The sequence below is a fragment of the Hevea brasiliensis genome, chromosome 5, assembly GCF_030052815.1.
Source record: "Hevea brasiliensis isolate MT/VB/25A 57/8 chromosome 5, ASM3005281v1, whole genome shotgun sequence".
In the NCBI taxonomy this organism is placed as follows: domain Eukaryota; kingdom Viridiplantae; phylum Streptophyta; class Magnoliopsida; order Malpighiales; family Euphorbiaceae; genus Hevea; species Hevea brasiliensis.
The window spans coordinates 66,675,902-66,681,531 of record NC_079497.1 but is presented as its reverse complement, the minus strand read 5'-3'; positions in this window follow the sequence as shown (position 1 = coordinate 66,681,531).

The following is a 5,630-nucleotide window of genomic DNA, read 5'->3' as shown; positions in this document are numbered from 1 at the left end:
AGAAAACATTTTCATGGAATAATCTAAGGGATTTGAATCCCAAGATGGTTCCAAGGTATGCAAGCTAAAGCGATCCATTTATGGGTTGAAACAAGCTTCGAGGAGTTGGAACATCCGTTTTGATGAAGCCATTAAATCCTTTGGTTTTATCAAAAATGAGGATGAGCCATGTGTATATAAGAAGGTTAGTGACAGTGATATCACTTTCCTTGTCTTATATGTGGATGACATACTGTTGATGGGTAATGATACAGGTATGTTGACGACTATAAAGGTATGGTTGTCAAATACATTCTCCATGAAAGACTTAGGGGAGGCAACCTATATTCTTGGGATTCGCATCTATAGAGATAGAGCGAAAAGGATAATTGGTTTATCACAAAGTCTATACTTGGAAAAGGTGTTAAAGAGGTTTAACATGCTTGATTCCAAGAGAGGATTGTTACCAGTGAGACATGGTATCCACCTTTCTAAAGAGATGTCTCCAAAGACACCTGAAGAAAGAGATAAGATGGCCAGGATTCCATATGCTTGGCTATTGGAAGTTTAATGTATGCAATGTTGTGTACTAGGCGGATATCGCATATCTTGTTAGTTTGACTAGCGGTATCAATCCAATCCAGTTTGGAACCGGATAGTCATCAAGAATATCCTTAAGTACTTGAGAAGAACTAAGGATTTATTCTTAATTTATGGAGGTGGAGACTTGCAATTGGATGGTTATACTGATTCTGATTTCCAATCAGATATCGATGATAGAAAGTCTACCTCTGGATATGTGTTCATTTGTAATGGAGGTGCATTCTGTTGGAAGAGTTCCAAGCGAGCACATTGCAGATTCCACTGCAGAGGTGAGTATATTCTTTGCATCGAGATCTTTGCAAAGGAAAGGCTATTTGGATAAAGAAGTTCAGAATGTAGAACTTACAATAGTTCCTTCCATTGAGTTAGCGGTTCCACTACACCGTGACAACAATGGAGCGATCATCTGAGCTAAGGAACTAAGGTCTCACCCAAAATCCAAACACATAAAAAGGCACTACCACATTATCAGAGATATAGTTGGGCAAGGCGATATAGCCATGCAGAAAAAATAACATAGCTAAAAAACCAACTGATCCATTCACTAAGCCTTTGTCACAAGCTCAGTTAGACTGACATCTTGAGAAGATGGGTCTAAGGTATTGTAATGAATGGCTCTAGTGCTAGTGGGAGATTGTTAGTAGTATGCCCTAGAGCATATCATTTAGTATGTATCTTGTAGATATTTTATTAATAAAAGGCATTTCCACTTTTCCGTTTACATAATATATTTATGTGTAATAGAAAAGGTCCATTGATATTTTGTTAGAAATATTATTCTTAAGTTGTTAAGAATATGAGTGACAATATTTCTAGCACAAAGTATCATAAATAGGTTCACAATCGAGGATACTTCATAATAAGGACATGACTTATCCAGAAAGATTGTATTCATGTTTGTTCCCAAGTTATTTATATGAGATATAAATAAGATGGAATGGTGAGTCTCATGCCATATAACAAACATGATAGGCACTTATAAATGATAAGTAGGCCGAACGGTGGCGCTTATGACAAGCACATGGAGTTTACTCTTGTCAATGTTTTGTCATAAATCATATCAGTGCATATAATCTTTAGACTTGAGATAGCACAGTTATCTTGTATATAGGTAGTTTGAGTTTGATACTGCTTTCATACTTGTACTATGTATGGGTATATGGGCATCTGTTGGCTCCTACTAGTTATATATGGAGGTAGGTGTTGATCAAGATGGAATCTGTTCCTCTAAGTAAATAGAGATAAAATCCTATGTTCATTTAATTGTTCTTGATGTTTCAAGTTCTGGCGGAGACAGGATAGATTTATTGAAAAGAGTTTCGATGAGAAAATCTTTTAATCAAGAACTGGAATTAAAAGAGAACATAATATTCATAGCAAATGGAGTTTGACATAAACCATGACTCCGGCTTGAGTTGGGATTTTGTATGCAGAGAGATTCTAGTGCATGGTAACATATGATTATAGGTTCATTTAAGGTAAACCTTATTACTAATTGGGTGGCCATGGCATGCTATGCTAGGTGTTAACCATGGTCTCTGAGGTTCATAAAATGATTTAGAGAAATCATTTATGGTAAGAAAGAGTTCTGATGATATTAAGAGTTGATATCATGTCTCATTGCCAATTAGTGATGAGCCTAGTAAGTCACACACATACACAAGTTATCACCTATTTAAATATGATTTAATTAATTAATTAAAGAGTTTAATTGATTAATTAAATAGATTTGGTTTGCAATAAAATTGCAAAGTCCTAGCATGACTTGAAACCAAATCTAGATTATTGGATGTGTAGTATAAATTAAATTTATATTTAAAGTGTTTAAATATGAATTTAATTGATGAGAAATTAATTAATAGAGATTAATTAATTAATTTATATTTGATATAAATTAATTAGAAGAAGAAAATAATTATTTTGGGTTAAGAACTCAAAATTAAGACACAGGGGCATTTTGGTCATTTTACAGTGTGACACGTGGCACCATGAGATGGTGACACATGGCATAACACATAAGCTTGCCAAATAATTTTAATCATGTAAGATGATTAAAATCAAGATTAAATATAGGTTTGACACTTGGCACAATGTGATTGGGTCACTTAAACCTAGAGCTAATCAAAAGGTGACATGTGGCTAGGGTTTAATGTGTTAACCTAGTTATTTAAGTGTGGTTATGAAAAGAAAACATAACCAGCAGCCTCTCCTCTCATATGTCACGCCACTTTGAGCCTCTCCAGCTATTTCTCTTCATCTCTCATCAATTCAAAGAGATTAGCCATCAATCTCTTGAATTAAGAACACTAGAAATTGTTTCTAGTGTCCTGTTTGCATCTCTAATCTCTTAAAAGGCAGAACTTGAATTTCTAATTAATAGAAAAGGCTTTAGAAGCTGTTCAAGGGCTGCCATAGGTGTTCTTGGTGTGGACAAGCTAGAGGGACAACATCTGGTGTCCTGAAGACGAATCTCAAAGCGCAGACTGCAAAGACATCAAGAGGTTAGTGTAATCGTTCTTGATTTAATCTAGGGTTCTAAAATTAATCTGATTAATTTTAAAATCTTAAATGGCAAATACAGATCCAAAAACATATTAAAAGAGTTTTAATATGTTGTTTATCATTGAAATCAAATAGATAAAAATAAATCTTGCATGGTGCATGTGACCCTAGGTGAAAATTTTTGAATTCAATGGTATAATCTTGTGTTTTTCACGCTTCCGTTCCTTCACTTTTTGTAGACAATAACTAAATCAAAGGTCTAGGTTAAGATTTACTTAAGACTTTAGGGGAATTTATGGTTAATTTGGGGTGTATGAAGCTTAAATTTGGAGCTCTAATGGAGCAGTTGAGTGAGAGAGCTTTGGGAGAGAGAGAGGCTGGCTTGGAAGGGAAGAAGACAATGAATTTTTTTTTCTTTTCCTTTCTTTTTTTATGTCTTAGGAAGACCAAAATATCTAATTAATTGAATTTATTAATGATACTATTGATGGCATCATGCATGATGTCATGCATGATGTCACCTCTCTTCACTTTTTCATTTTTTTATTTTTTATTTTTTTATTAGTTCTTTAATTTAATTCTCGATTCTGAAATTTTCTTTTCTCTGATTTTATTTGACAGTTAGGTCAGGAGTCAGCTCTCGGGGTCAATTGACCAAATTGCCCCTCGTCGGTTCAACCCAGTTTGCAAATAATCCAATATTTCTTCTGGCTCCCTGACCTAATTATTTGACTGGTTTAATAGTTCTTTTTCGTGATTTTCTCTTTCCACTGTGTTTATAAGGGTCCTAAGGACTGCAGCGTCATATTTTACAGTTCGAAATTTGAGTTTAAATCGACTTCGCAGTCATTCCCGAGAAGGTCACCCATCGTTATGACTCTCGGCTCGTTTAACTTCTTATGTTCTATTTTTCTTGTTTATACTTAACTAATTGGACATTACTAATTATTTGTGTTTATGGCTTCTCTAGTTGTCTTAAGTATGGTTCTAATCCCTTAATTGTCCGGACCGACACCAGTCACCGGAACAGTGAAATACACCAGGCTATCCAAATAGGGGTGTTACAATATCAGAAATTAAGTCTACTAAAAATGTAAATACACATTCTGCATATTCATTTTATTTTATTTTATATTTTCACCACTAAGCAGAATTGCTTAGCTTGTCGCTTTTGCCACGCGCAGGTACTGGAGACCTAGCTAGTGAGCCTAGCAGACATCAGACCGGATGAGCCTTCAGATTTGCATCCGGAGTCCCGAGTCACCTCACATCTGTAGTGCATATGGTATGACATTAGGATTGTGGGGTAGCATTTTGCATTTTGTATTTTGTATCAGTTTGGATTGTAACTATAAATTCTCAAAATTATGTAATGGTGTAAATTTATGAAATTTCATGTTATTGAAATTTTCTGTATATTATGTTGTAAAATGAAATGTTGAGAAATATTTATGAATATGCTTCTAGTGATGGTGTGAACAGAAAAGAAAAATTTCTAAAAATAGTATTGTGATTTTGAGATTGAGTAGAGATATGTGTGGATAATAGAGTTTGGATTTGGAAATTGTATTGGAAGTGTTTTTAACAGGTTCAGAAGAACTGTTTTTTCCAATTTATAGCCGGCACTCTACCGTATTTTCTATAAAAAATATGGAAAAATTTAGATTTATCAAAAATTGTAAACAAATGAATTAAAAGGGATAAATTGTAATAAAAATATGAATTGGTGCTCCGGCACACTGAGTGGCATATCTTGCTCATCTACACTGTAGACGGGTAAGGGGTGTCACATGGCAATTCTTTTTGAATTGATGAGAGATGAAGAAGAAGAGAGGAAGAGCACTTCAAGGGTGGTGGTACATATGAAAGAACAGCAGCTTGTTATTTTTTCTTTTCATCCTTTCCTTTATATAGCTAGGTCATCTCTTAAAACCCTTGCCACATGTCATCTTCTGTTGGCTCTTAGTTTAATTGACCCAATCACATTATGCCAAGTGTCAAACTTAGATTCAATCTTGACTTTGATCATCTTACATGATTAAAAGATAAATGGAAAGCTTAAGTGTAGTGCCATGTGTCACCATCTCTTGGTGCCACATGTCACCCTGTGAAATGACCAAAATTCCTTGTGTCTTAATTTTGAGTTCTCAATCCAAAATAATTATTTCTCTTATTCTATTCAATTTATATTAAATATAAATTAATTAATTAATCTTTATTAATTAATTTCTCATAATTAAATTCATATTTAAGCACTTTAAATATAAATTTAACTTATACTATACAACCAATAACATAGATTTAGTTTCAAGCCATGCTAGGGACTTTACAATCTAATTGTAAATCAAACCTATTTAATTAATCAATTAAACTCTTTATCTAATTAATTAAATAACATTTAACTTGGTGATTATTTGTGTATGTGTGTGACTCACTAGGCTCATCACTAATTGGCAATGAGATATAATATTAAATCTTAATATCATCAAAACTCTTTTTTACCATAAATGATTTCTCTAAACCATTTTAGGCACCTCATAGACTAT